The sequence below is a fragment of the Hylobates moloch genome, unplaced genomic scaffold (assembly GCF_009828535.3).
Source record: "Hylobates moloch isolate HMO894 unplaced genomic scaffold, HMol_V3 SCAFFOLD_11, whole genome shotgun sequence".
NCBI classification, from domain to species: Eukaryota; Metazoa; Chordata; class Mammalia; order Primates; family Hylobatidae; genus Hylobates; species Hylobates moloch.
This window is the reverse complement of record NW_026652286.1, coordinates 91021884-91031562: the sequence shown is the minus strand read 5'-3', so window position 1 is coordinate 91031562 and position 9679 is coordinate 91021884. Positions and strand designations below refer to the sequence as shown.

General features: G+C 42.5%; 1 protein-coding gene across 1 annotated transcript in view; it reads left to right on the top strand.

The window, feature by feature from the left end:
* The first annotated feature begins 30 nt into the window (after positions 1-30).
* The window catches only part of JAML (junction adhesion molecule like), a 34338-nt gene continuing 24689 nt past the window's right edge, over positions 31-9679 (top strand). Inside the window, exon 1 of the mRNA XM_032167561.2 lies at positions 31-1382. The gene's annotated coding sequence lies outside the window, so the exon portion shown is untranslated. The remainder of the gene's footprint in view (positions 1383-9679) is intronic.

Sequence of the window (9679 nt, the reverse complement as noted above, 5' to 3'; positions counted from 1 at the left end):
TACGTTGTAGTTCATGATGTACAGAGAAACCTTTAGGCCAAACTTAAAATATGTAAGGAGGCAGCTTTAGGCTAAACTTGATTTAACAGTGGTTTTCAGCATCGTGCAACCAGTCATGTCTGAGCTGTACCCTCGCAAGAACCTGCAGAGATTCCGTGGTGTGCTGGAACCAGCTTACACAGCAAGAGCTGATTACAGGCTGAGTATCCCTAATCTGAAAATACAAAACCTGAAATACTCCAAAATCTGAAACTTTGAGTGCCAACATGATTCTCCAAAGAAATGCTTATTGGAGCATTTTGGATTTTCAGACTAGGGACGTTCAACTGCTATGTATTCGGCAAATATTCTAAAATCTGAAAAAAATGTGAAATCTGAAACATTTCTGGTCCCAAGTATATTGGATAAGGGATACTCAACCTGTATTAAGTTTTTTAGGAATTTTGCAAGCCAGTTGTTAAACTGTTGGTAACTTGAAATAGGCTATGATGGGAATATTTATGCTGTGGAGATTGCTGGCTCTCTAGCACATCACTTCTCAAGGACCATGCAGCATAGTGCTTGGGAGTAAACGTTCAACAGCTTTTCAGATGATACAGGATAAGTTCCATAAGATGAGTCTGCCCACGCCTAGATCAAGCCAATCTAGCCGAGGTTGAAAGTGCATACATTGAGAACACCTATTTTGAAGTGGTGACTAAGACTGAGAGGTATCTTGAAGTGAAGAAACCTTGAGTTCTAATCTAGGATGTCCAAGTCACCCAAGAGGTTCTCCATGGGAATCAATGGCTGCCTGTATTCTGGAAATGCTGATATCACACGGCCAGAGGAAACTTTCATGTCTATGTGGTGAGTTGGAGGACTGGGCAGGCGTATCTTTGGAAGCAGGGATTGGGTGATTGCCTGGCGAGGTTGCACCTCTGTTTTGAGAGGAAAAATAAAAGAGATTGCTGTATCTTTAACACAGAATGTTTTGTGTTAATATTACATTTATTGTATTTTGTTTGCATGAAATGGATTTCTTTCTCAGCACCTATTTGCCTGGTGCCATTCAAGCTCCTACCCTCAGAGGGCTTGTCATCTAAAAGGGGAGATGGCATCTGAACAGGTCTGAGTGCAAGCTTCACCTCAGTAGGTTGAATTTGTCACCTCTCTTTAGAATGAAAGTATACATAACAATTGGGTAATGGGCCAGATGACTGAAATGAGAACCTTGATTTAGAGGTTCCTGTTTGCATCTCTGCGGCCACTTCAGAAGGCACGTGTTTGGTTTGCTCTGAGCCTAACCTAGAGTGCTCACAGCAGTCTTTCAGTTGAGCTTGGGGACTGCAGCTGTGGGGAGATTTCAGTGCATTGCCTCCCTTGGGTGCTCTTCATCTTGGGTAAGCAGTTGCTTTGAATTTCTTAAGCCATTATTTGAACTTTTCTCACGCAGAAGTGTGCCAGTCCTGAAGGCTGGTTGAATTGGTAGTGTCTCGGGATTGTGAAGCCATGATTGCAGAACTCTTGATCTCTGCAGGGGGATGTCATAAAATAGTCTAATGGGTGCTGTTTCAGTTACTGTCGTGTAGAGTAACTTAGGTGAATCTCCTCAGCAAAAAGAGGAGCAAAGTTTCATCATAATAAGAGTACATGACAATGATGATGACAAGGCTTCAGCTTTTAAGTCACCCGTGGGTTTAGGTAGAGCTGTGACTAGCTGTTCTTGAGCTCACAGCAGAGCTCTTTCTTCACCGTTTTTGTTTTTAGAAGACTGTTTTTAATTTTATTTTAAAACAAATTTTATTGTGTATATTTAAGGTATACAACATGATGTTGTGGGATACATGTAGAGAGTAAAAAGTTTACTGTGGTGAAGCAGATTAATATAGCCATCATTTTACATAGTTATACCACTGTTTTTCTTCTCCCCATTATAGACAAGCCAATATTTAACCTTTAGAAGCCCGAGACTTAAATCTCCCAAGAGAGCTAGGCTACTGTCCATACTTGTTACACCCTCAGCACAGCCCTGACCTTGGGAAAGGCTGATGCAGGATGGTTTAGGTATAACCCACTCTGAAGAAGGGAGCAGGAGTAAGGACCTCCAGGGTCCCATTCACGTAGAGCATTAACCGATGTGACCTAGACTGTGTTACAGAAGCCACGTGACCTACCAGTCTGTATTCAATGGCTTAACAATGGAAAATGAGGGCGTATTTTAAGTGACATGACTTAGAGTGGTTATATGGACTTGTAGACCTAAAAACATCTGAGAGCCTAGAAGTGCACAGCAGTGTGCGGATAGATTGAGAGGACTCGGCTATGCAGGTGGACAACACTCTGTGGGTAAAAGAAGGCTGTGCAGTTGTCCGTTTGCTCGGCAGTTAGTTGTCCTTACTAGGGAAAAACACTGAGAGACAGCAGCTGTCCCTTATTTTGTCTCATGATGTTGTAATTTGGGGGGTAACTTTCACATCTTGTATGGTAGTCTCATTGTAGCATGTCTCTTTTCTGAAGATTTCTTTTCTGTAGTAACTGCCAAGGAGAATAATTCCCCTACACTGTTTAGTAACTTTAAAAAATTGACACATAATAATTACATATATTTATGGGGTACACAGGGGTGTTGTGATACACACAATGTATAGTGATTGGATCAGGCTAATTAGCATATCCGTCATCTCAAACTTTTTTTCATTTATTTGTGTTAGGAACACTCAGTATCCTCCTTCTACCTCTTTGAAACTATATATCATTGTTAACCATAGCCATCTTAAAGTGGTATAGGACAATAGAACTTATTCTTCCTATCTAGCTGTAATTTTGTTTCCTTTGACAAATCTCTCCCTATGTCCCTTCCCCTCTAGTATCCTCTGTTCCACTTTTTTACTTCTATGAGATCAATGTTTTTAACTTCCACGTATGAGTGAGTACATTCAGTGTTTAAGTTTCTGTTCCTGGCTTATCTCACTTTACAGAATGTCTTCCAGTTCCATCTGTGTTACTGTGAATCACAGGATTTCATTCTTTTTAATGCCCAAATAATATTTCATTGTGTACATATATCACATTTTCTTTACCCGTTTATCTATTGCTGGACACCTAGATTGATTCTATGTCTTGGCTATTGTAATAAGTGCTGCAATAAACATGGGAGTGCAGATGTGTCTCTTCAATATACTGATTTCCTTTCCTTTGGATAAATGCCCAGTGGTGGGATTGCTAGATCATATAGTAGTTTTATTTGTAGTTTTTTGAGGGACGTCCATATTGTCTTGGGTGGTGACTAGCCAGGGCTGGTGTCATGGGTGGTAAGGGTATTTACCAAGACAGTCATAAGTAAAGAAAGGCAGATTTATTACAGAAGGTGTGAAAATACATTGCAAGGTTGCTGGCAGCACAGCAGGGAAAGGGCTGTCTGCAAAGAGGTAGGGACTAGAGAGAAGTTTTATAGGGTTGTGCTGGAGGGGGCTACCTGTGGAACGAGGTCACTGTGCCCACAGAGGTCTTTGTGCCCTTGGGTTGTTTGATTAGCTATCTCTCAGAACAATCGTTCATTGTTCTTCCCCACGTGGGACCCTCCCCAATTGGGGCCCCTTCCTCATTGTTGCTTACTTATCAGGACTCTATATTCCACCCCTGGCAGAACAACAATGACAAATCTTTGGCATTGGGCAGAGGTCTCATTTTCCAACTGCTTCCTGCTGACCAGGAGCATAGAGTTCTCCCTACCTAGGATTGTTGATCTGTCAAGAGACCCATCCTGGATTGTAGGACCTAGGATATTGGATTTTGCTGGAGGAAGGGTCTCATCAGAGACTGGGAGCATGTCAAGGCAAAACTGGTATCCAGCTGAATTCTGGGGAGACTCGTAAAGGTAGCAGGCATCATTGTGGAGAGACCGATATCCCATTCACAGCATCATTTGAAGGTGAAACTGCTGAATTCTAGTAGATACAATTTTATTTCTTAAGCCAGTTACTGAAAAGATGAAGAAAAACCTTTTGCAGTCTGACTGTTTTTCCTTATTGAAAGCCCATTTAGACAACCTGGAAGTTACTTGATGAAAAGGTGTTTGAATTTAAACACAGCATAGGGAACCAATTTTAGACAGACTATTATACCTTAATTACATACAACATTCCTTTTATAAATTTCTTTCATGAATTTTCTCATGACTTACACTGGTCGTGACTATCTATGATAGGTTTGGACTTTCTGACTTGTCCTAAACTTCCCTCTTTCTTAACAATCAGTCATTTTACTTTATGACAAGAATTTACCACACAAGATCCATTCTTATATAAAATTTCTTTCTTTACAACTATCCTTATCAAGAATACCTCTTTACCTTTATAACTTTCTTCTTCTTTTTTTTATTTTTATTTTTATTTTTTTGAGACAGGGTCTCATTCTATCGCCCAGGCTGGAGTGCAGTGGTATGATCTCGGCTCACTGTAACCTCTGCTTCCCGAGTTCAAGTGATTCTTGTGCCTCAGCCTCCCAAGTAGCTGGGACTACAGGCACATGCCACTATGCCTGGCTAATGTTTGTATTTTTAGTAGAGATGGGGTTTCACCCTGTTGGCCAGGCTGGTCCTGAACTCCTGACCTCAAGTGATCCACCACCTTGGCTTCCCAAAGTGCTAAGATTACAGGCGTGAGCCACTGCACCTGGCCTTCACCTTTATAACCTTCTTTATGTCTCTCTTATTTCCTCATTCCTTTTACCTTGTTTTGTATATAACCTTTTTTTTAATTAACTTTTTTTTTGAGATGGAGTCACACTCTATCATCCAGGCTGGAGTGCAGTGGCACAATCTTGGCTCACTACAGTCTCCACCTCGTGGGTTCAAGCGATTCTCCTGCCTCAGCCTCCCAAGTAGCTGGGACTACAGGTGTGTGCCACCACACCCAACTAATTTTTGTATTTTTTTAGTAGAGACAGGGCTTTGCCATGTTGGCCAGGCTGATCTTGAATTCCTGACCACAGGTGATCTGCATGCCTTGGCCTTCCAAAGTGCTGGGATTACAGGCGTGAGTTACCACGTCCGGCCTATATGTAACCTTTAAGTAACCTTTGAATTAGACAAAAAATATTTTCCTTTTGTTAGAAGTTAAGGGTTATACTGCATGTTACTGTGCGAGTTCTGTGAAGGGGCCACATATGAGGAGGTTATCCCCCCTCAAGAGATTGCTAGGTTAAATTTCTTGCTAGGGTGTGTCTGTATAGATGTGGGCTATTTTTAAACCCCCGAGATAGTGAGCCACCATGCCCAGCTGTCCCATTACTCTTTTAGGTGAGGCCAATAGTTAAAACCCTCTGAGCTAGACAAAATTACATTCTCTGTAACAGAAACCATATTCACACGCCTTCTTATAACCTCCCACCAAAACACATTATTTACTTACACTGTCTTTATTTTTTATGTTATTTACACTCTTTGTTTTTTAAAATCATTAGAGTCACATGACCTAAAAGGGATTAAAGTTTCAATTTTTTCTGACAATATGTTTGATTTTAGTTTCTTTAAGCCAATTAATTAGAGCTCTTTTATATAAATACTATACACACAACACATATAAATACACAGACAGACAGAAATGGAGAATCAAGACAAAATTCCATTGACTGAGAAGTTCTTAGAGGGAAAGCAGAGGCTTTTTGTTTGTTTAGACAGAGTCTTGCTCTGTTGCCAGGTTGGAATGCAGTGGTGTGATCACAGCTCGCTGCAGCCTCAACCTCCTGGGCTCAAGTGATCCTCCCACTTCAGCCTCCTGAGTAGCTAGGACTACAGGTGCCTGCCACTACACCCAGCTAATTTTTGTATTTTTTTTTTGTTTTTTTTTTTGTACAGATAGGGTTTCGCCAAGTTGCCCAGGCTGGTCTCAAACTCCTGGGCTCAAGCGATCTGTCCACCTCGGCCTCTCAAAGTGCTAGAATTATAGGCATGAGCCACTGTGCCCGGCTAGCAGGGGCTTTTAAAACAATATCTGTATACATACAGCCCAAATATCATCTTTAATTAAGTTGATTTCTGACTATGGAGTTCTCAAAATAAAAATCCGTTAAAAATATTTTATTACCAGATTTTAGCCAGGACAAATGGCCAATATTTCAGGCTTTTGAATCTTTACCTAAAGGTAACCTCCTATGTGAAATTAATAAATCTTAAGTAAGGGGATAACTTAAACATGGACACACAAGGTCCATGTGTGTCTGGAGACACAAGGTGTCTCCAAAGAGATGGTAAGCAATTTACAAGATCTAGAATTGCCCCAAAGGTAACTCAGAGAAAAGAAAATTTCAAGACAGGAAATTAGGAGCTGTCCATGGAGGGGAAAAGAATCAATAAATGATTAAATCACAAAAGACTCACTTTTGGAGCCAGGAATTGAACCCAGGGCACCACTGTGAAAGGGCAAAGCTTTAGCAGTTGAGCTACAGCAGGGGTCCCCAACCCCTGGGCAGTAGACTGGCACTGGTCCATGGCCTGTTAGGAACCGAACCGCTCAGCAGGAGGTAAGTGGAGGGCGGACAAGCAAGCATTACTGCCTGAGCTCTGCCTCCTTTCAGATCAGCGAGGGTATTAGATTCTTATGGGAGCATGAACCCTATTGTGAACTGCACATGCGAGGGATCTAGGTTTCATGCTTCTTATGAGAATCTAATGCCTGGCGATCTGAAGTGGAACAGTTTCATCCCCAAACCATCACCCACCCTCTCTGGTCTGTGGAAAAATTGTCTTCCACGAAACAGGTCCCTGGTGCCAAAACGATTGGGGACCAGTGACCTATGCTGCAAGGTGACTGCTGTTGTTTTTTTCCAGGAGGAGTTTAGAGCATTTGCAAGTTTGCAAAGGATTTTAACTGCTCAAGAGAACTTTCTAGGACTAGCCATGTTATTATTACGCATGCTTCTTTTAATTTAGCCTTTTCCTTTTAATGGTGTACTCAGTTCCAATAGTGACTGAATCTAAAAGCCTGTTGAACTCCAGATAGTGATTTTCCAGATTTTTACCATATAAACAAAAGGTATTTCCAGAAAGGGGTAGAGGAGGCAACTCTATGACAGGCAGCTCTTGAACAAGGGGAAATTAATAATTTTACTTGCCACCTCCGGAGTCACCCTTGGCTTTGTTTAGTTGTGATTTGGAATTCAGCTGGGGCAGAGAGCCCACTTCAGTTTAAGGCCATCAGGGGCTAGAATTCTGTCCTCAGGGCCTTTCAGCCCTCAGGACAGTCCCGTTTTCAGCAGCTGAGCTTGTGGCAGAGGGTACAAGCTGTGCGGGGCTTTTTCCCATGTATCCCATTGGGGCAGTTTGCCTTCCAGTGGCCTGGCCATCTGCACTGAGGGCACTTACCTGGAGGAGTGTCCTTAGGGCAAACTGGAGGGAGCTGAGGGCTTCTAAATCAGCCAACAATTGAGCCTGCCTTTCTTCCCTGCATTTTTCTTTCTCCTTAGCCCTGTCCTCCTCATTCTGCTCTTGGTTATAAAAGACCGAGGAGGCTAAATTGAGGATTTTTTTTGCATAGGGACCACGCTGTATTACACAAGAAAGGTAGGTGTTTCTCTTTGAGAGTCTGAGGGTTAAATTTGTCTCAATGTTTTAGGATGCAATGCAGAGGTGAGTCTGAAGGAACAGATGGGATTTGTCCCATGGTGGGACTGGAAAATGATGAGCCAACCTCTGGGGGCTAATGTCCGCTGGGGACACAAACTGCTTTCTCTTGGGGCTTCTCGCTAAGGAAAAGCGTTCCACTCACATCCACTGACGGACTTGGGTGCACTTTCTAAAGGGCATCCCAGCTATCAGAAAGACTTCTTGGCACTGGGGCCTTGCACTGGATGATCACTTCAGGTATGAGGAGAGGGGAGGGGAATGGGGAGACTCACTGCTCTGAGGCTGCTTGAGCTCACCTAGTTTGGGAACATCCAGAGCAGGAGGTCTGCCTGTCTTCATGTGGAGAATTTAGAGTGAGAAAGAGGGGGGTCTGAGTTCCCCAAACCACGTGTGCCAATTGTGACACATAGAGGGACTTTTGACCAGAAAAGGTAGGAGAGGGTTTTCCTCTCTCCGGGGCAAGGCAGACAAAACTCTTCAGCCCCTGGCCTTCAGGCCACACCAGGAAGTGGCCCTGGCCAGTTGTCGTAAGTCGCCAGAGGGATACTAGAGTTTGTATCAGTTGAAAACTGAAAAGGAAAGCAAACTCTGATTGGGTGGTGACTTCTCACCAGGACCTTCTGGTCCACAGGGAGCAGCCCTGGCCAGGATCTTCAGTTGTCTCTAAACTTGGATGCTGTTCACTGAGATAGTGGAGTTGGAGGAGGGGCAAGGGAGAGAGTAGGGAGGAGGTCCCCAAGCAATCCTCTTTTGCATCACCAAAATGTTGCAGGTAGTGACTAGCTAGGGCCGATGTCACCGGCAGCAAATGTATTTACCAAGACAGTCATAGGAAAGAAAGACAGATTTATTAGAGAAGGTATGAAAACATGTTGCAAGGTTGTAATGGGCAGCACAGCAGAGAAGGCGCTGTCTGCAAAGAGGCAGGGGCTGAAGGGAAGTTTTATAGGGTCATGCTGGAGGGGGCTACCTATGAAAGAGGTCATTGTGCCCATAGAAGTTATTATGCCCTCAGGTTGTTTGATTAGCTATGTCTCAGAACAGTTGTTCATTGTTCTTCCTCACCTGGACCCTCCCCCAGCTGGGGCCCCCTCCTCATTGTTGCTTACTTATCAGGACTACACACATACTGTTCTCCATAGTGGCTGTACTAGTTTGCATTCCTACCAACAATGTATAAGAGTCCCCTTTTCTCTGCATCCTCAGCATTTGTTATTTTTTTGTCTTTTTGATAATAACCACCCTAACTGGAGTGAGATGATAACTCATTGTGGGTTTGATTTGCATTTCCGTGATTACTGATATTGAGAATTTTTTTTCATATATGTGTTGGCCATTTGTATGTCTTCTTTTGAGAAATGTCTGTTCAGACCATTTGCCCATTTTAAACCCCCCTACACTATTAGTAATAGAAAAGAAGATCCTGATAGTTATAACCCCCTAGAAGGACAGAAGGTATTTGCCAGAATTTATATTGTGAAAGAACCATGAGCTCAGGTCAAAATATTTGGCCAACAGATGAGATAACTTACTATGGAGAATTATCTCAAAACATCTGCTGAGGAGATAAATCAGTATCTGGAAAGAGAAGGAAGCAGGGTAGAAGTTGTGAATATCAAAGCTGTCTATTATCAAAGTGCTTAAGGTGCTTCTGAATGCTTTTGCTGGATTTTTTTAAAACTGAAATTCATTTTATTCATCTACATATGAAATCAGAATTTTGTTATTCAGCTAAATATGTATATATAAAATTCAGAATTTGTGTGTGTTGGTGAATATATAGATAGGAATTTGCAAATGTCTGTCAACTCACTAGAAAATTCAAACTTGAATAGTGTTCCTGGTAAATGTCCAAGGTGTTATGAACTCATTTGACAAGTAGTTACTGAGGATGTCCCTGTACCTCACACCACGCTGGCACTGGAAGTGTGGTGGCTTATGGGCATGGCTCTTGGCTTCATGGAGCTTATAGTCTTGGGGATGGAGGTAGAGAGCAGGGTCTTAATTAAATGAGCACACAAATAAATAGATAATTAGACATAGTGGCCCATGCCCTAAAGGAAAGGTAGAGGT